Source organism: Hypanus sabinus, unplaced genomic scaffold (assembly GCF_030144855.1).
Source record: "Hypanus sabinus isolate sHypSab1 unplaced genomic scaffold, sHypSab1.hap1 scaffold_715, whole genome shotgun sequence".
NCBI classification, from domain to species: Eukaryota; Metazoa; Chordata; class Chondrichthyes; order Myliobatiformes; family Dasyatidae; genus Hypanus; species Hypanus sabinus.
The window spans coordinates 59,839-81,490 of NW_026781567.1; the positions used below are offsets into that span (position 1 = coordinate 59,839).

Below are 21,652 nucleotides of genomic sequence, written 5' to 3' on the forward strand. Positions count from 1 at the left end.
ACATAGGTCAGTGTAGGAGTACAGGCCCAAGGCTGGAAAATGCTCCTCATATCTTAATCCCTTAATTCCCGGAATCATCTTCTTGAACACCCTCTGGACTCTCTCTAATGACAACACACGTTTTCTGAGATATGGGTCCCAAATACTCTCATTGCGACTTGAGTAGTGTCTTATAAAGTACCAGCATTATCTATCTCCTTGCTTATATATTCCACTTCACTTTAAATAAATGACAGCATTTCATTTGCCTTCTTTACCACAGACTCAACCTGTATATTAACCTTCTGGGAGTCTTGCCCGAGGACTCATCTTTCCTTCTGTACTCCTGTTTGAACCTTCTCCCCAATCAGATAATATTTCACCATTCACGAACACGAGGAAATCTGCAGATGCCGGAAATTCAAGCAACACACAGAAAATGCTGGTGGAACGCAGCAGGTCAGGCAGCATCTATAGGGAGAAGCGCTGTCCACTTTTCGGAACGTTTCAGGACTGACGAAGGGTCTCGGCCCGAGGCGTAACTGCGCTTCTCCCTCGAGATGCTGCCTGACCTGCTGCGTTCCACCAGCATTTTGCGTGTGTTGACTGATTTAAAAGAAACCAGCTCATTTTCTGTGTGGGTCTGAACTGTGTGTCGGGATGGGAAGTGAATCAAAACTATAACTCTAAGAACTCTGTGACCTGGGGCTGGAGGGAAAGGGATCGGGAAAGATATGGAGGGAAAATCTAAATACGTATGGAAATGATATAGGGAAATAATGAAATAATGTGGGAAATGCGCCGGTGGGTAGGGCGGTATGTGAAGGGCGAGGAACAGTCACCGGTTACATGGGAGACCAGCGAAACGTGATCGTGTTTTACCGCAGATCGGCAGCATTTGCGGGATTCTTTCCGTGGCTCCGCCCACCGACTGTGACGCAAAAGGAAGCACATTGCGCATGCTCACAGTGCCGAGCCAGGCAGCGATGTTGTTTTCGTTCTTTGTGGAAGTGGGTCAGCGGCGGGTCCGGGTTCGGGTTCGGGATCGGGATCGGGATCGGGAGGGGGTCCTCGCCCCCTTGGACGGGGAGCCGGAGACGGATTATTCTCTGCGGGGCAACACCAACAATTTCCATTCAGTGAGTATTGAAGCCGGTCCCGAGCGGGGAGGTCTGACGTTGTGTGGTGAGTTAACTTTCCCGAACGCAAACAAGAGAAAATCTGCAGATGCTGGAAATGCGAGCAACACGCACAAAATGCCGGAAGAACTCAGCAGGCCGGGCAGCATCTAGGGGAAGAATACAGTCGACATTACCGACATTACTGCCCTTCGGCAGGACAGGAGAATAAAAGGTGGGGGAGGGGAAGGGAGAGAGAAACACAAGGTGATCGGTGAAACCTGAAGGGGGAGGGGATGAACTTTCCAGAACTGGCGGCCTCGCCTCGCTTCCTTCACAGAATCTGCCGGGGTCGGTCCGGGTTGTGAGACCTTCACACCGAACCGTCTGAGATGAGCCGCCGCTCAGCCCGTTGTTCTGGTCCTATTAGCAGGATGAAGTTAAACATGTTTCTATCTTGTTACTGACAGAGAATCGTATAATTTGTGTTCCGTGTGTTATCTGAATGTAGTTGCCAGTGATGCTGCCACAAGTCACCGTTTCTCTGTCCCTGTACCTTCCCGTACTTGTGCAATTGGCAATAAATTCAACAGGACCTGAGAAATCTCAGTGGGATTTGATTAGTGATGATCATCTTGGCAACTCGGTAGGTCGAATGTATGAGACAGTACACTGTTAAATGCAAAACCCTGAACAGTGTTGATGATCAGAGGGATTTTAGACTCCAAGTTCATCGCTCCCTGAAAGAGACTGCACAGATTGATCGGGTGGTTAAGAAGGCAAATGGCATGGTTGTCTTTATTAGTTGAAGCACTGAGTTCAAAAGTCGGGAAGTTGTGTTGCAGCTTTATAAAACTAGTTAGACCACATCTGGAATGTTTCATACAGTTCTGGTCGCCCCCATTCTCGGAAGGATAGCGGGGCTTTGGAGTGGGCGCAGAAAAGGTTTACCAGGATATTGCCTGGATTAGAGGGCCTGAGCCATAACGGGAGGTTGGACAAAATTGTGTCGTTTTCTCCGGAGCCTTGCCGGCTGGGGTGAGACTGGAAAGACGTTTAGAAGATTACCAGACGATTAGAAGCCATGTCTCAGAAAGGCAGCGTCCATTATCAAGGACCTCCAGCACCCAGGGCATGTCGTTTTCTCACTGTTACCATGAGGTAGGAGGTACAGACGTCTGAAGGCTCACACTCAGTGATTCTGGAACAGTTTCTTCCCCTCTGCCATCCGATTGCTAAATGGATATTGAACCCTTGAACACTACCTCACATTTAAAATATATAGTATTTCTGTTTGTTGCACGATTTTTAATTTATTCACAGAAACATAGAAAACCTACAGCACAATACAAGCCCTTCAGCTCACAAAGTTGTGCCAACATGTCCCTAACTTAGGGATTTCTTTATTTTTCTCCAGTGTCTCCAGGTACCTATTGTGCTGTCTTGCCATAACCATTTCAGATCTGGGAAAAAGTCTCTGACTATCCACATGATCAATGACTCTCATCATCTTATACACGTCTATCAGGCCACCTCTCATCCTCCATTGCTTCAAGTAGAAAAGGCCGAGTTCATTCAAACTTTTCTAATAAGGCATGCTCCCCAATCCAGGCAACATCTGTGTAAATCTCCTCTGCACCCTTTCTATGGTTTCCACATGCTTCGTGTAGTGAGGCAACCAGAATTGAGCACAGTGGGGTGAGACCAGCTTCACATATAGCTGCAACATTAACTCTCAGCTCCTAAATTCAATCCCACGATTGATGAAGGTCAATGCATCATATGCTTCTTAACCACAGAGTCAACCTGCGTAGCAGCTTTGAGTGTCCTATGGTCTGGGACCCCAGGATCCCTCTGATCCTCCACACTGCCAAGAGTCTTACCATTAATGTTATATTCTACCATTATGTTTGACCTAACAAAATGAATCACTTCACACTTATCCTGGTTGAACTCCATCTGCCACTTTTCCACCCATTTTTTCATCCTATCAATGTCCCACTGAAACCTCTAACAGCCCTCCACACTATCCACAACACTCACAACCTTTGTGTCATCAGCAAACTTGCTAACCCATCCCTCCACTTCCTCATTCAGGTCATTTATCAAAATCCCAAAGAGTAAGGGTCCCAGATGAACCAGATGATTTAGTTGTTTATTTTTATTATTTTTGTTTTGTTTTTCTTCCCCCTTCTATAATATGTATTGCATTGAACTGCTGCTGCACGGTTTTCAAATTTCATGACACAGACTGGTGATAATAAACCTGATTCTGATTCTGAGTGGACAGACAATCTATGTTTCCCGGGAGTTGAAATGGCTAATATATTTAAGGTGAGAGAAGATGTAAGCAGCAAGTTTGTTTCTTTACACAGAGTAGTGGCTAGCTGGAAAACTCTGCCTGGGGTGGGAGACCCGACTGGTCACGTGATCCCGTTAGTCCCTTCCATTTAGCAGCAGATGGGCAGCACCTGTGCATCTGTTTCCGAGGCCCTGCCCTCCGGATGATGTGACACTCACTTTGCGCATGTTCACTGTCTCCGGCCGGGCGGTGTTTTCATTTCCACTCAGTGCTGAAGTGCATCATCTGTGGGATCGAGGGAAGGGTCCTCACCTCCTGGGTGGGGGAGCCAGGGGTCGGGATCACTGCCTGTGGGCCGAAAATATTGCGTTCCCATTGGTGAGTATTGCGACCGATCCCAAGCAGGGAGATCCGATGTTGGCCGTGAGCCCCGAACTGAGGACCAATTACTCATTTATATTCTGATTATCTGGGCTTGTCAAAAATGTGTAGACTTCAATTAATCTGCATTGAACGATCCAAACCTGGAGCCCAGGCTGTCTATTTCCACAGGGTTGAAATGGGAGAGCCACCGACAGGTCACGTGAGGCTGTTTACTGCAGATCTGCCCTACCCTTCGCTTTGTGATGTGAGATGACGTCGTGTGTGCTCAGAGTCCCCGGATGGGTCAGGATGCTTCCTCTATGTTGTGTTGGGGAATCTGATGTTGGTCACTGAGTCCCGTTAACTTCCTGCAACTCGCCTCGTTTCCTGAGGCTGCTCACATTTGTCCTTGAGCTTTATGGCTGTTGTGTCTTCTCCCGGACTGGGGTGGGTGAGAAATGAGAACATCCCAGGTTTTGGGGATCTTTGATTTCACTGCCTGCTTTACCGAGGGACTGGGAAGTCTAGGGGGTGAATGGTTTCTATGATGTGCACGTGGCCGAGTGGTTAAGCAATTTGAAGGTCATGAGTTTGAGCCTCAGGCCAGGCAGTGTGTTGTATCCTTGTGCATGGCACTTAACCACCCATTGCTCCTGCTCATTTATAGCCCAGATGGATCAAATCACCTAATCCTGTTCCTGTGCCTTATGTATTACCATGATAGAATGATGGCTCCTTCTTATCCCATATTGTTTTGTGATGTGTGAGGGACAATAAAAGATCGCTCATAGAGATTATTATATTTGGCTTCAACTTTTAAATTACAGTGAGTTTTGTTCTTAGTAACATTAAGCAGATATGTTTGGTTCTCTGTTTCATTGTTAATGTGCTTCGTGATCTCTCTGGTTAATGTTAGACCTGCTGTGAGAGGTTTATTGGAAAAAAAAACCCAACTGGAAGCAAACCACGGCTGAAGATGTAGGAACAGCAACAAGTGAACTGGCCCGAGGACTGAGAACATCAACTGGAGAGAACAACACTGAATCAGGTGACTTGGAGTTCCCAGTGAGTCAGTGAGGAGGAAGTTTGGTGAGTCTCATTTACTCAGACACTGGTCCTTTATACATTACATGCCTGTACATTAGAAGGTGGGAAATAGTTGGTGTTTGAAGTCATTCTGACAAAATGTTATTAACCTGAATTGTAAAGTTTGTTCCTGTCCCCACAGCTGTTCCTTACCTGCTGAGCAGTTTGGTAATTCCAATTTCTTTTTATTACATTCACTCTGGATTAGTTTATGTTTCCTGAATTGTACCTGTTTTAATGTGGGAGTGGAAATGGCTCACTCTGTGATAGTAGAACAGTAAAGTAACCACAACTTTTCCCTGCAAATTACCCTGGTGCCAATTAGATTGTTATTCCTAGAAATGTGTTCAGTACAGTTGTTGTGAACAAGGCTTACAAGAATAATCTCAGGAATGTTCGGCATTATGTATGAGGAGCATTTGATTGTTCTGGACCAGTGCTCAATGGAGTTCATCAGGACGGTGGGAGTGGTGGGGGATGTATGGTTAAGTAAACCTACCAAATGCTGAAAAGCCTGGATACGGTGGACACAGAGAGGATGTTTCCATTAGACTGTGATCTGACAGCGCAGTCTCAGAATAAAGAAGCTTCCCTTTAAAACTGAGAGGAGAAAAAAAAATTGGCCAGAAGATGTCTGATCTGTGGAATTTGTTGCCACAGAGGTTGGTTGAAGCTGCTATTTGGGTATATTTATGACAGAGATGAACATATTGATGATTGCTCAGCAGCTCAGGGTTACAGGAGGAAGGCAGGAATGTGGTGTTGGAATGAAAATCAGCCATGGTTAAATGGTGGGGCAGACCAGTTGGACCAAATCACATAATTCTGTTCCTGACTGAATGATGGCTCCTCCTTATCCCATATTGTTTTGTGATGTGTGAGTGACAATAAAAAATATGTTTACTGAAATCATTATATCAGCCTTCAACGTTTTGTTCTTAGTAACATTCAGCAGAAATGTTTGGTTCTCCTTTTTATTGGAAGAAAAACCCCAACTAGAAGCAAACCACGGCTGAAGACGAGGGAACAGCAACAAGTGCACCAGCCTGAGGACTGAGAGCATTAACTGGAGAGATCAACTCTGCCTCAGGAGAATCGGAGATTCCATTGATTCAGTCAGGAGAAAGTTTGGTGAGTCTCATTTACTCAAACACTGGTCCTTTAGACATTACATACCTGTAAAAGGGAAGGTGGGTTATATTTGGAGTGAGACTGAATGCGCCCAGAACAACCATTTATGCCTCTGTCAGACCCAGTTGCAATCACTCCAGGTCTGGTAATGAGCTTCCAGTTTCCAGCCCTTTAAAACCACTCCCATTCTGTAAGTCGAAGCTGGAGAGAGTCACTCAGAGACCGTACAGTACAAACTCTTTATTCCAAGTACCTGGGGCTTACTCAGTCGCTCAAACAGGAACAGTTGATGACTGTCCCCACCCAATCCACTAACTGACTAACAATTCCCCTGACACCATGGATATATCCATCCAGATACCCCCACACAAGACAGGCTATTTACTACATGACAGGCTGGAGCCCCTAAAGACAAACTACAAAATAGTCATTATCAAAATAGTCCAGATCCTCCCCACGCAAGACGCTGGAGCCAAAGATATTTACTACATGAGCCGCCCCTATAGACAAATTACAAAACAGTCATAAAGGCTTCCAGACACAGGACAGACTGAAGCTGTCCTATCTCTTCTCATGAGTGCACATGGAGATAAGCATCTTGAAACTCTAGCTAGCTACCCACAAAAAGAAACGTGGCTCAGCACAACGGTTGATCATCAGAAATTTCCTTCAGAAAAACAGGCTGCTATTGTTTAACAAAGTGTTAACCATTTTACAGACTTTATCATTCCCTCCTTTTGATCATTACAATATCAACAAAGCAGTAACTTTTTATAGAGAAAGCAACTGATGACAGCATTGACTTATCAGTGGGTAAAGACAGTGTACAACAGTAATTACAACAAAGATATGTACTACTATTAGGCTATAATGCAGTATCATGCCCCACATATTACCAAACAGGCCTTCACAGATCACCATTTCGACCCTTCGGTGAACACGTGTAAATCCTGCCCTACTTTCTTGTTGCTGTCAATCTCCTTTGCAGTGTGCTTTGCAGTGTGGAGAGGGATGTAATGTTAGTAGATTCATCAGGGATATAGGTTCAACATTCTGTGTCAATAATAGCACAGGTTCCCCCTTTCTCAGCTGGGATAAAATCTAAAGCTGTACGATTCTGTAGGACTGTTTGCCAGATTGCAATCATTTTAGTGGATATTTCTGTTACTTGGGCCTGTGTTACTGTCAGGGCCCCTGCAGTATTGTGGCCAGCTCCTCAAGTGCTGTATCCAAATTGATTATCTCTCATGAATTCCTGATTTTCTCCATAGGAGAGAAAAGTAATCATCCAAAATCAATCAGTCTCGGTTGTTCCTCTCTGCTGCTAGGCACCTGCAAGTATGGCCAGGATGCATGTTTCCCAGTATAGGAAGTTCAGTTTGGTGGGGGCCTGCGATACCATCCCTCAAAACACTGACAGCGACAGTCATCTCTGACTGGACCACAGGTCCTCACTCTCTTCCCCATATGTTATTTGAGAAAGCCCAGGCTGAGAGTTCCTCACTCTGGTTGAGTGGGATTAATGACATTGGAACCATAGTTTTACCATGCTGTGGAATTTCAGCACAAACCTAGCAGGCCCCTAGCTCTACCTGTTTGGCATTGGTATGACAGAAAGACAGAAATGTTTTAACATGGGGGCCCCCGGATGCTGGGGTGAGCCCTCTCAAATACATCAACATGAACACCACTAACAACCAATACATTTTCCATTAGTCCGAGAGAGACCTTCTGCTCAGTTCCTTCAGTAACATGTTTGGCGCCTAATGATGTATCCACCGAGATTGCCCATTCAGTTTCTCAGCCGTGGGAGTGGTCGGTAACACCTGATGGTCCTCTCTACCGAGGTCCAAGATTCCCTTAATCCCAGTTCTTCATCAGGAAAAAAAATCCCAGGTTCCATGGTGGGATAGTCATTCCTCTCTGCGTAGTTGTTCTCTTCATTGTAAGCCTGTCATACCTGTGAATGTAATGCTTAGAAAATTTTGTTTTTTTTGGCATATATATTTCCCCGTGTCTTCCCCTCAGGTATGAATATCCAATTTTGCTGGTAGACTTCTGGGAACAATGGTACACAAGGTCTTAGTCCCCAGGGTGTCCTCATGGGCTGTCCATAAATGATTTCAGCTGGTGACAACCCTGTTTTCCCCTGTGGGGTAACCCTCATGTGGAACTGGGTATCGGTAGGACTATCAACCAAGTGAGTCCAGTCTCCACTGTTAGTCTGGCCAGTTTACTCTTCAGAGTGCCATTGGCTCTTTCCGCTATTCCTTCGGCCCGTGGGTGGTGTGCACAGTGGAATTGTTGCTTGATAGCTAGGTCATTACGTACCCCTTTGTTTACTTTCATCACGAAGTGTGGGCCATTGTCAGAGCTCAGCATCTCCGGCACACTGTACCTGGGAATTTTTTCCCGTAATAATACCTTCACAACAGACATTGCAGTATTAAATGTATTGGTTGTTAGTGGTGTTCATGTTTATGTCTTTGAGAGGGCTCACCCCAGCATTCGGGGGCCCCCATGTTAATTCTCCAATTTCCAGTAATTCCCTCCCCCTTCCCCTATCCCAGGTCCCTCTCTGCCTCTCTCCCATTTCAACTTTCTGCTCCTTTATCTCTACAGTTCTTTCATGCTTATCCCCTCCCTCTCCCCCCTTTATCTCTCCTCTGATTGGTTCTCCACCTGCCTCTAGCCCTTCCCCTATCTGTTTCACTGGGCTTCGGCCCTCTCTTCCCCCCCATTCCTGACGAAGGGTCTCGGCGCGAAACGTTGGCTACTCTTTTTCCCACAGATGCTGCCAGACCAGCTGAGGTCTTCCAGCATTGTGTACGTATTCTTCGCAGTATTAAAGGTAGTTGGAATAGCTTCAATCCATCCACTAAGCATTTCTATAATAACTGAAGCAGTATCCAAAACAATGTACTCTAGCCAATTCAAGAAAATCAACTTGTAAACACGAGAAAAGTCCACCTGTCAAGGGAGTCGTACCGGTGTGCAGGGTACAGGTTTCCAACCATTCCCTCCTTTCCAAGGGCTGTACAATTATGTATATAATCGACCAATATTGGTAAAAACTGTGTAGGAACACAAACCTGTCCCGCTGGGGTGATCCAAAAATCTAGCTCGGGGTCTTTCTGGCACCCCATCTGGGACCACAGTTTGTGCTCCTCCTCAGAGACGTCCCCCTGAAAAGTACGTACCTCCCACATGTCCGGCAAACGCGTTCTGCTTGAGTGATGGAGGATTGCTTGACGGGAACCCGAGGGGTCTACAACTACCGAGGATGGTGCCACACTTTTCGCTGTCTCATCTGCTAAAGCATTGTATTTCGTGACTCAGTCGGACATGTGGGTGTGGGCTGCTCATTTAATAACAGGTAGTAACAGGTAGCTGTGTAGCAGTGAGTAAGTTGTTTACAAAGGTGGCATTACTAATGGGGTGGCCAGAGGAAGTCAGGAATCCCCATGTTCCCAGAGAGCCCCGTAGTCATGTACAATTCCAAATGCATAACGGGAGTCTTTGTAAACGTTCCCACTTCTGTCTGTTGCTGGGATACAGGCACGAGTCAGAGCAAACAGCTCAGCCTTCTGGGCGGAGACAGCTGCTTCAAAAGAGGCCTGTGCAATTACTTCACTGTCCGTCACTATCGCATCGTTTCCCTGCTGGATCCACAAAAGAGTTTCCATCCTCATAAAACATTGCCTCCAGCTTGAGGGGATATTGTGGAATGGATGGGAGAGTCGGTCTTTCCTTCACGGTGATCCACATGGGGGCAGTTGGTATGGCCAACTTAATGGCCTGAAATTGCCCAGAGATGGGGTACAACGACTCAGGATCGGTGAATATTAAAATAATGTATTACCATAATTCCTGTCTTCACCTTAGAGTCCTTCCAGTGTTGGAGTTGGCCCGCGGCCAAGTCTTGCCAGGCTCCCTCGCTGCTGGAGGCTTGTTTCGTCAGGGTGTAGGCAAGGAACCCTAGTCTCTTTTGCTTGTACCCAGGACAAATCCTAACAGTTGTATAGGGAACCACCAGCCCTGTCTGTCACCAAAGGAAATCCGAAATTTTGGCCAGTAATGCATTGTACTCTCTTTCTGTAACTTCTCCAATCAACGTGACTGGGAAGTTCTGTCCCTCGAGAAGTGCAAAATATGGGCTTTCCTACGTTGAGCACCCTTCAGGTTCATTGAACCATAGAAAATTACAGCACAGAAACAGGCCTTTTGGCCCTTCTTGGCTTTGCCAAACCATTTTTCTGCCTAGTCCCATTGACTTGCACCCGGCCCATATCCCTCCATACACCTCTCATCGCATGAGATTTGGCCACTGGGAACGCAGTGGAGCCCAGATTAATTGCCCAACACTGGAGAGATCAGAAACTGGAGAAGCTGTTAGTTGTTCGCTAGTCCCGAAGTGATACCTTTGCCCGTGCATAGAATCTCAATTTCCAGCGGACAGAGCAAGTCTCTCCCTGCAAGATTACACCCCCGTCTGGTGGTGACTGTAAATGAAATCTCACACTGGTTCCCCTGGAATTCCACCTGCAGTGGATGGGTACGTGAATATGTACGTTCTGTGCCTTCGAACCCAGACAGAGTGATTGTAGCGTCTGATAGCTGGAATCCCTTTTGATAGTATTTCCTGATCGAGGGTGTTGTGGTTGCCTCCGTATCAACCATAAATGGAACTGGAATTCCAGCAACTTGCAATATTACATTGGGCTCTTCCTGAGGGATGATACTCACAGTAGGAAGCATCCTTGTTTGTCAATTTCTAAACGGGTTGTTGTCCCCACCTGTCCCTTGGTAGGTTTTTGATCCCATTTTTGATCCCAAGATTTAGCCCACTCATGTCCTTCTTCCCACTGAACGTATTCACCTTTTAGTATTAGTTCCCTTCGAGGTTCGAAAGTCAGGTCCCAGTAATATGTCAAAGCTCATCACATTCGATTTCGGTGATTGTCAGGCCAATCCATATTATTTGTTTTAATCTTGTTGGCTAACTTAGTTGGTAACCATTGGAACAGTAGGGCATAAACTGGGGGGACGGATTCCCATCATTAAAGGTTTGGTCTCCTGTGAAAGTGCCATAGTAGGCCACAAATCACTCGCAATATTCTGTTCTCAATTCCCCAGGCTTAGGCTTGCATTCAAGTACTTTAGTGATGTTTACAGGTTGCTGGAGAGCCCTTTCCAAGGTTTGAATAATCTGCTCTGTCTGTTCATTCTCATTATGGTTTCCTGCCTGTAACTCCTGACAGGTTTGGTATCTCAATTCTTCCTTCCATTTCTGCCCTTCATCAGCTGAGTGAATCACGCAGCAGAGACTGAATAAATCTTATGGGGTTGCATTAAACTTTTGTATAGTACTGCGGACACACTGAGCAAACTGTGCTGTTTTTTTTCTTTTCTCTCTGGGGACTGATTCATGATCATTATCATTTCTTGAGGCTTCCAGGGAGCATACACAGGAATCACTGAGGGCTGTCCCTCCTCCTGCTCAGGAATTGGGCATCATTCGGGTGGGCTGTTGTCATTGTGGAGCAATTAACTCTGGGGTTTTATTGGATTCTTCCCTCCCTGTCTCAGAATAATCCTCAGTATTCCCATTCTGGGAATTCTGCAAAAAATCACTCTGTCCTTTTAACAGCTGTGCAGACCAACCATACATCTCAGCAGGAATTTTCTACATGGTGTTAAATCTGTGATACTTTAAGTTAATAATACATAAAAGAATTCCCAGCTGTGCATCAAGAAAGACTATTTGTGTGAGACTGTTTCAGTTACTGTGTGGCCAGGCCCCCGTGCTGCTCAGCAGGAACAGGGAATAATACCAATGGAGAGAGTTAAACTGAGCCAGGTCACAGATTGGAGATGGCAGAAATGCCCCATTCCTATACAGACAGGAAGACCATTAGGGAATTGATGGTCATTCCCGATCCCAGCACTCTGCCCAGTCAGAAGTTGATTTCTCTCTCCAACTTGTGTTTAGCCTCACTGTAGAAACATAGAAAATAGGTAGAGGGATAGGCCATTTGGCCCTTCGAGCCTGCACCACCATTCAGTATGGTCATGGCTGATCCTCCAACTCGGAACCCTCTGCCTGCTTTCTCTCCATACCCACTGATCCCTTTTAGCCACAAGGACCATATCTAACTCCCTCTTAAATATAGCCAATGAACTGGCCTCAACTGTTTCCTGTGGCAGAGAATTCCACAGATTCACCACTCTCTGTGTGAGGAAGTTTTTCCTCATCTTGGTCCTAAAAGGCTTTCCCTTTATCCTTAAACTGTGACCCCTCGTTCTGGACTCCCCCAACATCGGAAACAATCTTCCTGCATCTAGCCTGTCCAATGCCTTTAAAATTTTATGTTTCAATAAGATCCCTCCTCAATCTCCTAAATTCTGGTGAGTATAAGTCTAGTGCCTAGAGAGTCATCAGCGAGTTCACACTGGAGAGAAGCCGTTCACCTGCTCAGTCTGTGGGAAGGGATTCACTCAGTCATCCACGCTGCAGAGACATCAGCGAGTTCACACTGGGAGAAGCCATTCACCTGCTCAGACTGTGGTATAGGATTCACTTAGTCATCCCAACTACTGGCACATCAGTCAGTTCACAATGGTGAGTGGCTGTTGTTATGAATCTCTAGGTTTCTTTTGCTGCGGACTGTCATTTTAAGAGAGAGAGAGATTAAGAAGGCAATTCAGTCTGACTTGCAGCTTGTTTAGTTTTACCCGAGGACACAGACACTCAGAGTCAGACAGAGACGAAGGAGGAAAAATGGAAGAATCAAAACCAGAACCAAGGGTCACTGTTTAGAAGTTTCCTATGCCCACAAGGGTGGGTTAATTATCGATCCATCGTACATCAAATGTGTGGTTGTCACCTCATTTGATCCATAGGAGTGTATCTGATTTGTTGTATCTTGTGAAGACCACTTATGTGTTAACCCTTGCCTGGCTGTGGTGTGGTAATTCACTAGAAGATGATACTTCTTGTGACAAGTCGTTTTCGGTGATAATTTGTATGTCGACTTTGAATGACACATAAAATCTACAGTGACTGTTCTCTCGTTTTACCACCATGGAACCTGTGGAATTCAACATAATTGTCTTCTGTCAACATTTACTCTGGATTACAAGTATCCCTCTCTCATCACCTATTCCGTGGATGAACTGAACTTTCCTACTTTACCATTTCAAGACTCTAAGCCTTATTTCCCCCAAGCTCAATAGTTTGGGAGTTATATTTATACACATAACACTTAACTTTTGTTTATCTTGTTTAAGTTACAATATTATAAGTAGTCACTAGTAAAGATAGTGGTTCTAACATCAAAACCAGACTCCAGGTGCAGTCAATTGCTACTGGTTTGTTTCTAAAGCATTAAGGTTCATAAAAAAAATTGGGGCCAGCATCTCAGATATGAACAAATTTGGGGGTGTATTGATTGATTAATTATCGATTTGATTGGGGTAATCCCTTTTGATTGTAATCCTGCCTGTAATGCAACACTGATCATCATAGGAAGTCATTCCTGCCTCAGAGTGACAGACACCCTGAGCCAATAGGCTGTTCCTGGACTTTTTCCAATTGGCATATTTTAACTATTTCTAATTATTTATTGTTTTATATTGCTATATTTCTACACTACTCCTGGTGGTGCGACTGTAACAAAACCCAATTTCCCTCGGGATCAATAAAGTATGTCTGTCTGTCTTGTGTGTGGAAATCAGCAGCAGTGGATATTGCTATATTTTTGGAAGCGCCAACCCCTGAGGCATTAGGAAAAACCAATCAGAATGAATTGATGACTATTGCTAATAGGCTGAGCCTTAAGGAGTTAAGAATCTGTGAATGACAAGGGGAAGCATAAATCTGGGAGAGCAGGTAAAGGTTAAAAAAAATAGGGGCTTTATTCCCCAAAATGTTTACAAACTCAACAGAACTGTTCTAGAGTCCAAACTTGAATCAGCTAAACCGAACAGAACTGGGTGACAACAACATAGTGAAATACTCCTCAAACCAAGAGACACCACTCTGCTCCTGACTTTGGGTTTACATTTGATGCTGGCCAGTCCATAGTACATTGCAGGGAAGATAAAACATTCTACTCCTTAAACATATGGCATAAATGAAGTAGCTCCAGATAACATCCCGCTGGCTATAGTAGAATGGCACAATTCAATTATCCAGCCCCATCTACTTAGGCTGGTGTAACGCAACTGCTCATTCGTTTCCCAGATTATCAGGAGGATGGTTGGCTCCAGGACACTTTAATATGCCCAGCTGATGGTGCAGCTGGGAATTGCAGCCACCATAGGAGGGCTATGAGAAAGCCAGAAATTCAGAGGAAAATAGTTGAGCACTATATATCTATGAAGGTGTTTGATCAGGAGGTGTTACAGAGGTTTCCTGTGAGTAAAGAGGAGATCCTGTTATGTCTGGAACAATTGAGGATTGATGTACTTAGATTAGAGGCTGAAGTAAAGGAGAGGCAGAGGGGGGGTTTGATACTAGAGAGGCAGACAAACAAAGGGAAGAGGCAGGAAAAAAGACTCTTGAAACTGAGGAAGCAGACAAACAGAGGGAAAGAAGACAGGCAGTTTGCGATAGAGAAGTTAAGGCTTGAGAAAGAAGGTGCTTGCTCAAAGGAGTTGGTTGTACCGTTCATTTCCAGCCAGGAAGTTAAATTGGTCCCTCCATTTGATCAGATTGATGTTTGTAAATATTTACAGCCTTTTGAAAAAGTGGCTCTAAGTCAAAAGCGGCCGAAAGGAAGCTGGACTCTTGTTACAAAGTATAATTAAGGGTCAGGCTCAACAAGCACATTCAATTGAAAATGCAGCTAATTATGACATTGTGGAGCAGGCTGTGCTCAAAGCTCATGAGTTGGTTCCAGAATCAGATAGACAAAGGTTTAGAAATTTGAGGAAATCTGTGAACCATAATTATATGGAATTAGCTTATGAGAAGTTTGTGTATTTTGACTGCTAGTTCACATATAAAAATATAAATGATGATATTTAACAGCTTGAGAGTTGGTTTTAATTGAAGAATTCAGAATGTGTGTCCCCGTTGACATAAAGACGTATTTAGATGAAAAAGATGCTTCCACTTTGCAGGAGTCTGCTTGATTAGCAGCTGAGTTTGCTTTAACTGACAAGGTTAAGTTTATCCCAAATAAGAGTTTCCAGAAGAGTAGCAAGGATAACCAGGGTAAAGCAGAAATTAAAGCTGGGACTACCGACAAGAGAAAGGAGGAAGGGAAGCAGTTGAAGTAGAAATACTCTGATCTCACTTGTTGCTATTGTAAGAAAGCTGGTCATATGATGGCTAATTGTTCCGTCCTGAAGAAGAACAAGGAAAAGGAGGCAGTCCCAAATGCCTCTGATCAGTATGTTGAAGCACCAGTAAACCCACTGGGTCCTGAACATTCTGTTGTGGCTCCGATAAGGTCTGAGAGGTCTGACCGAGTTAAGGTGGTGATCAATCATTTTATGTCAGATGGGATTGCATTATTGAAGGTTTCGGGACCTGTTGAGATCGGATTATGCACCAGTTTACCAGTGGAAGATGTTACTTTGCTGTTAGGGAATGACCTGGCAGATGGTAAAGTTGTTCCTGCAGTGCTGTTGACAACTAAGCCAACCACTGACGACCCACAGATGGATTTTAACATTTATCCTTCCTGCGCAATAACTCGAAGTATGGCTAAAAAGTCTGCCGACGCAGACGGTTCTGTGCAGCATGATTCTGATACCAATGATAGCCAAAGTCGGGATTCAGGTTATGAAGACTTGTCAGGGACTTTTCTGCCTTCATTGTTTCAACATGATTCAGGTAGTAAGTCTGATGAGAAAGATTTATCTCTGTCTAGGAAGGAATTTATAGCAGAATAGAACCGAAACCCTGAGATTGAAGCTTTAAACGAAACAGCTCTCTCTGATGATGAGATTAAGGAAGTGCCAGTAGGGTATTATATCAGGGATGGAGTGTCAATGAGGAAGTGGAGGCTATTTGCTATACCAGCGTGTCAGGAATGGGTAATTGTTCACCAAGTTGGTGTTCCTAAAGTTTATAGGACTGAAACTTTAACGTTGGCCCATGGTATGCCCTTAGGTTGAGATCCTAGAGTGAATAAAACTGTAAACAGGATTATGAAAGCATTTTACTGGCCTAATTTGAGGAAAGATGTAGTGACCTTTTGCAGAACCTGTCACACTTGTCAAGTTATGAGTAAACCCTATCAGGTCGCCCCAATGGACCCACAGCGGCCTATACCTGCATTTGGTGAACCCTTTTCCAAAGTGATAGTGGATTGTGTTGGGCCATTGCCAAAGAGTAAAGCTGGCCATCAGTATCTGCTAACTATTATGTGTACTACATCCAGATTCCCAGAGGCAATTTTTCTCAGAAATATTTTCCTAGATAAAATTGTGGTGAAGGCAATTACCAAGTTTTTTTTTTATATTTATTTGGTTTGCCTAAAGAAATCCAGTCTGATCAAGGAAATGATTGTATATCTGGATTATTCCAGCAGGTAGCTTATGAACTGGGTGCTAAACAAATTACATCGTCTGTGTACCATCCGGAATCACAAGGGGTTTTAGAAAAATCCCATTCTACCCTCAAAACAATTATTAAGACATACTGTGTTGAAAATGGAAAAGACTGGGATGCAGGAATATATTTGCTTTTGTTCGCAGTCAGAGAGTCGGTACAAGAATCACTGGGCTTTAGTCCATTTGAACTTGTATTTGATCACAGAGTGAAGGGACCTTTTACCTTGTTAAAGGAACAGTGCATTTTAACTTGTTTGACTTTGTCATGAAGTTCAAAAATAAACTACAGCAAGCCTGTAGTCTAGCAAGACAAACGTAAAGATTTCTCAAAACAAAATGAATTGTTGGTCTGATAAGCAGGCTTGCCAGGTGGGAGATAAGGTGCTTGCCTATTTCCAATGTTGACGAATCCACCTCAGGCGAAACTCAATAGACCGCATGAAATAGTCTCTCAAATTAATTATCTGAATTATGTTATTAAAACACATGATCGACGTAAACGAACACAGGTGGTACCCATGAATATGATAAAGCCTTATTTTGACAAGCAGGCACAATCTTTGAGTGTTGTTGTTAAAACATATGAATCTGGCAGCCCTGAGAATGAAGCAATTGACTCGTCTGAGAATTTTCACAAGCCAAACGTGGTCCCAGTTAGGCTAGTGAACGCAGTTGTTCCAGATAACATTGTTAACAAGTTTGGCACATCTGCAGCCAAAGCAACAACTACAGCTGAAAGAATTAATTCTGAAGTTTAAAGATATATTTCCGGATGTTCCCAAGCAAACCACGGTCATAGTACATGATGTAGATATTGGTCAAGCCAAACCTAATACACAACACCCATATCGCATGAATGTAGAAAAGTGTAAAGTGGCTGAGCAAGGAATTGAATATATGCTAGAAAATGATATTATTAGTCCTTCAGCATAAGATTGGAGCTCACCCTGTGTTATTGCGCCAAAACCTGATGGTAGTGTTAGAGTTTGCACTGATTATAGGAAGGTAAATGCAGTAACAAAAACAGATGCCTATCCTATCCCTAGGAATAATGGTTGTATCGATAATATTGGAACAGCTAATTTCTTACAATGATAGATCTGATGAAAGGGTTTTGGTGTGTTCCATTGATGGACAGAGGTAGAGAAATTTCTGCATGTGTGACACCATCTGGGTTGTATGAATACAGTATTTTGCCTTTTGGAAGGAAAAATGCTCCAGGAGCATCCCAAAGAATGATTGATTTTGTAATTCCAGGGTTAGAACACACAGATGTCTATATTGATAACTCGGGCACACGGAGTGACACTTGGGAAGAGCATATCTCTGCAGTAGAAAAGCTATTTGACAGGCTTTCCTAGGACAACCTTAAGTTAACTTGGCTAAGAGTGAATTTGGCCATGCCAGTGTGACTGTCTTGGCTATGTTGTAGGTCAAAGCAAGATGGCTCCTGCTCGGGCAAAAGTCCAGGCAATTTCTCAAGTTCCTATTCTGACTGCTAAGAAGGCTCTTAGGTTTCTGGGAATGGATGGATATTATCGTAAGTTCTGTCAGAACTTTGCTGCTATCGCTCTTCCTCTGAATAATCTCCTGAAGAAGGGTGAACAGTTGGTTTGGACCGAGCCGTGTCAGGAGGCATATGATCTATTGAAAGTTGTTATTTGAGATTAGGCTAATCAATGTAGTGTTGACATCAAATTTAATTAGCAGATTGGAGCTGTGGGTGGCAACACAAGTCATGGATGCACAGAGAGTAAAGGAGAGGGCCAAAGAGACAGCCCTGTGGGTTATGTGTACTGAGGGTCAGAGAGACAGAGGAGATGGAGCCCACTCTTTCCACCTGCCGGCGATCTGACAGGAAGTCCAGTTTCCAGCTACACAAGGCAGGGTGAAGGCCGAGGTCTCTGAGCTTCTTCTCTATACTTCACGCCTTCGTATGGCTACTGCTCTGCCCATGACTGCAAGGAACTGCAGAGAACTTTGGAGAGCAGAGGACATCAGAGAAACAAGCCCCCACTCCTTGGACTCTTCCTACACTTCCCCTGCCTGGAAAATCAGGCCATGTACTCAAAGAACCTCATAATCTGGACATTCTAGCTGCAATCCCTCTCCCACTGGCGGAGAGATACAAAAGCCTTGAAGCGCGTAACACCATGTTGAAGGATGGCTTCCTGACTGCAGTTATAAGCCAAATGAATGATAAAATTGACTCAACCTCACAATGTAAGTCGACGTGACGCTGCACCATATGTCTATCTGCACTGCACTTTCTCTGCAGCCATAATGCTTTGTTACAGTTAATGTTCTGTCATCTATCAGCTCAATGTACTGTTGTAATGTATCGATCTGTGTGGATGGTACATCACTGTAGTTCAGTACGTGATGATAATAAACAAATTCCCCATTTTAATTGGATCAGGTGACCGGTGGTGGGTCTCCCATGTCAATATCGGAATCAAGTTTAATAGCACCGGCATATGTCATGAAATTCGTTCAGCAGTAGAACCTAACTTTTAACCACATATTTTAACAATTGTGATTTAATACAAGAATAGAAATATCACATAGTTAAATTATATAAATCATACAAAATGAAAAAAAGATGTAATAAACTATTTTGATTGTGCCAACTGTTTGACTGACTGGGTTGTTGCTTTGGAAGTAGTGGAGTGAAGCTTAACTGAACTTTACACAATGATGAGAAGCTCAGATAATTATAAAAAGCTAAATTCTCACATAAGTGGGTCAGACACCCAGAAACATCGGCAGCACTTCAGCAGGTGAAAACAGTGGAATGAAACATGCTGAAAATATTGCCGAAAAAAAACCCATATTGTCCACCACAACGAGAGGACGTGACAGATCCGGATCTCACTGCCTTGTATGAACGGGGAAAGATGAAGCTACACGTATAGGTAGAGCAGTGACCCGCAGATGCTGCAGATCTGCAGAGAAACGTGAACAGGAAACGGGATCACATGGCCGCTTTGGTCTCTCACCCCCAGACAGATGTCCGTTTACCCACTACTCTGTGGAAGGACGCAAACGCCGCTCACATCTCCACTCACCTTAAATGTATTAGACATTTCAACCCCCAGGAAAAATATATCGTCTGTCCACACGATCTATTCCTCTCGTAATCTTATAAACGCCCATCCAGTCTCACCCCAGCCTGCGCCGCTCTGGAGAAAACAACACAAGTTTGTCCAGCCTCTCGTTATAGCTCATGCCCTCTAATCCAGGCAGTGTCCTGGTAAACCTCTTCTGCGCCCTCTCCAAAGCCCCGACATCCGAGAATGGGGGCGACCAGAACTGTATGAAACACTCCAGATGTGAGCTAACTAGTTTTATAAAACTGTGTTACGAACTGCAACGTTTTAGAAACGAACCAGCAGCAATAGAGTTCACGCTGGAGTCTGGTTTTGATGTTAAAACCATTATCTTTAGTAGTACTGACTTATATAATACAGTAACTTAACGAAATAAAGGAAAGTTTACAGTGTTATGTGTATATATGTGTAAATATGACTCACAGATTATCGAGCCTGAGGGAACAAAGCTCAGAGTCTTGAGATGGTAAAGTAGGAAAGTTCAGTAATTCACGGAATAAATGATGGGATAGAGATATTTATAATCCAGGGTGAAATATAGAGAAAAGGTTACTTCAAAATAACCGCCGTCGAAATTCTTATCCTTTGAATCCGTCCACATACGAGTTATCTGCAAAAGTGACCTGTCACAGGAATACCGTCTTCGAGGGGTTACCACACAACATACCCAGGCAAGGGTTAACACAAGATATTCCAAAATCTACTCCTATGGATTATACGAAGTGACAGCCACACACATTCGTTGTGTTTCCGTGTACCGATGATCAACCCACTCTTGCGGGCATAGGAGAGGTCCAAACCTCAGCTGCAACTAACTGAAGCGATCAGCTTTTCCAGTCTCTCTCTGTCTTTAGACTGGCCGACTGCCTGTCTGCAGATCGCTCTCTCTCTCTCTTATGGTTCAGTCCACAGTCAGCGCTGTCAGCCTGTGACTGACGTCATAGCCCCGCCTCCTCACGCCGGCGCTCTTAAAGAAACAGTCACAGTACGACCGCAGGCTCGGAACAGGCGCAACACAACTTCCCGACTTTTGAACTCAGTGCTTCAACTAATAAAGACAACCATGTCATTTCCCTTCTTAACCACCCGATCAATCTGTGCAGTCTCTTTCAGGGAGCGATGAACTTGGTGTATAAGATCCCGCTGATCATCGACACTGTTCAGGGTTTTGCATTTAACAGTGTACTGTCTCATACATTCGACCTACCGAGCTGCCAAGATGATCATCACTAATCAAATCTCACTGAGATTTCTCAGGTCCTGTTGAATTTATTGCCAAGTGCACAAGTACGGGAAGGTACAGGTACAAAGAAACACTGACTTGTGGCAGCATCACAGACAAGTACATTCAGATAACACACGGAACACAAATTATACGATTCTCTGTCAGTAACAATCTATAAATATGCTTTATGACATTAACAACATATAAAACACATTGGGCCATGATCAATATTAAAATGATTTGTGTCAATAACAGTCTTGGAAATGTTGAATTCGGTCCCTGTCTCCATTCCTCCTGTAATCCACAACCAGCTCCTTTGTTTTTGTCACAATGAGGGAGAGGTTGTTTTCTTGACACCACTGTGTCGGGGTGATGACTTCTTCTCTGTCGGCTGCCTCGTTATTGTTTGGGATTCGGCCGATCAAAGTAGTGCCGTCAGCAAATCTAATTAGCAGATTGGAACCCCCCACTGCAGCCCCACAGTGCACTATGTACTGATTGCAAAGCTACAAAATTGCATGTGAATAGCCTCCCCTCCCCCAACTCCACTCTTTCTGCCTCACCAGCAGACTGGGACATCTCACATCTCGCTGCCTCCGCCAGGACATTAAACTGTGAACAGCTGTGGTCAGGGACTGCTCTCTGGGGTACTCCAAACACTACCTCCTTCCAGTCTGCAAACGACCCACTCATCCAGACACACACTACCGGCAGTTTATCGATCTCCAACGAAAAAGCCTTATCACCTACTCCCGATGTTCAATACCATTGC

General features: G+C 44.3%; 1 long non-coding RNA gene across 3 annotated transcripts; it reads left to right on the top strand.

Moving 5' to 3' along the window:
- Positions 1-926: 926 nt before the first annotated feature.
- On the top strand, positions 927-21,352 carry LOC132389945 (uncharacterized). Of its 3 annotated transcripts, XR_009510735.1 has the most exons (4): positions 931-1,118; positions 4,679-4,851; positions 5,833-5,979; positions 17,803-21,352. It is a non-coding gene; the product is annotated as an uncharacterized LOC132389945 (long non-coding RNA). The 3 variants fall into 3 exon arrangements; XR_009510734.1 differs by having other exon boundaries at positions 927-1,118; positions 4,679-5,979; XR_009510736.1 differs by having other exon boundaries at positions 927-1,118; positions 4,679-5,979; positions 18,256-21,352.
- The last annotated feature ends 300 nt before the right edge of the window (positions 21,353-21,652 follow it).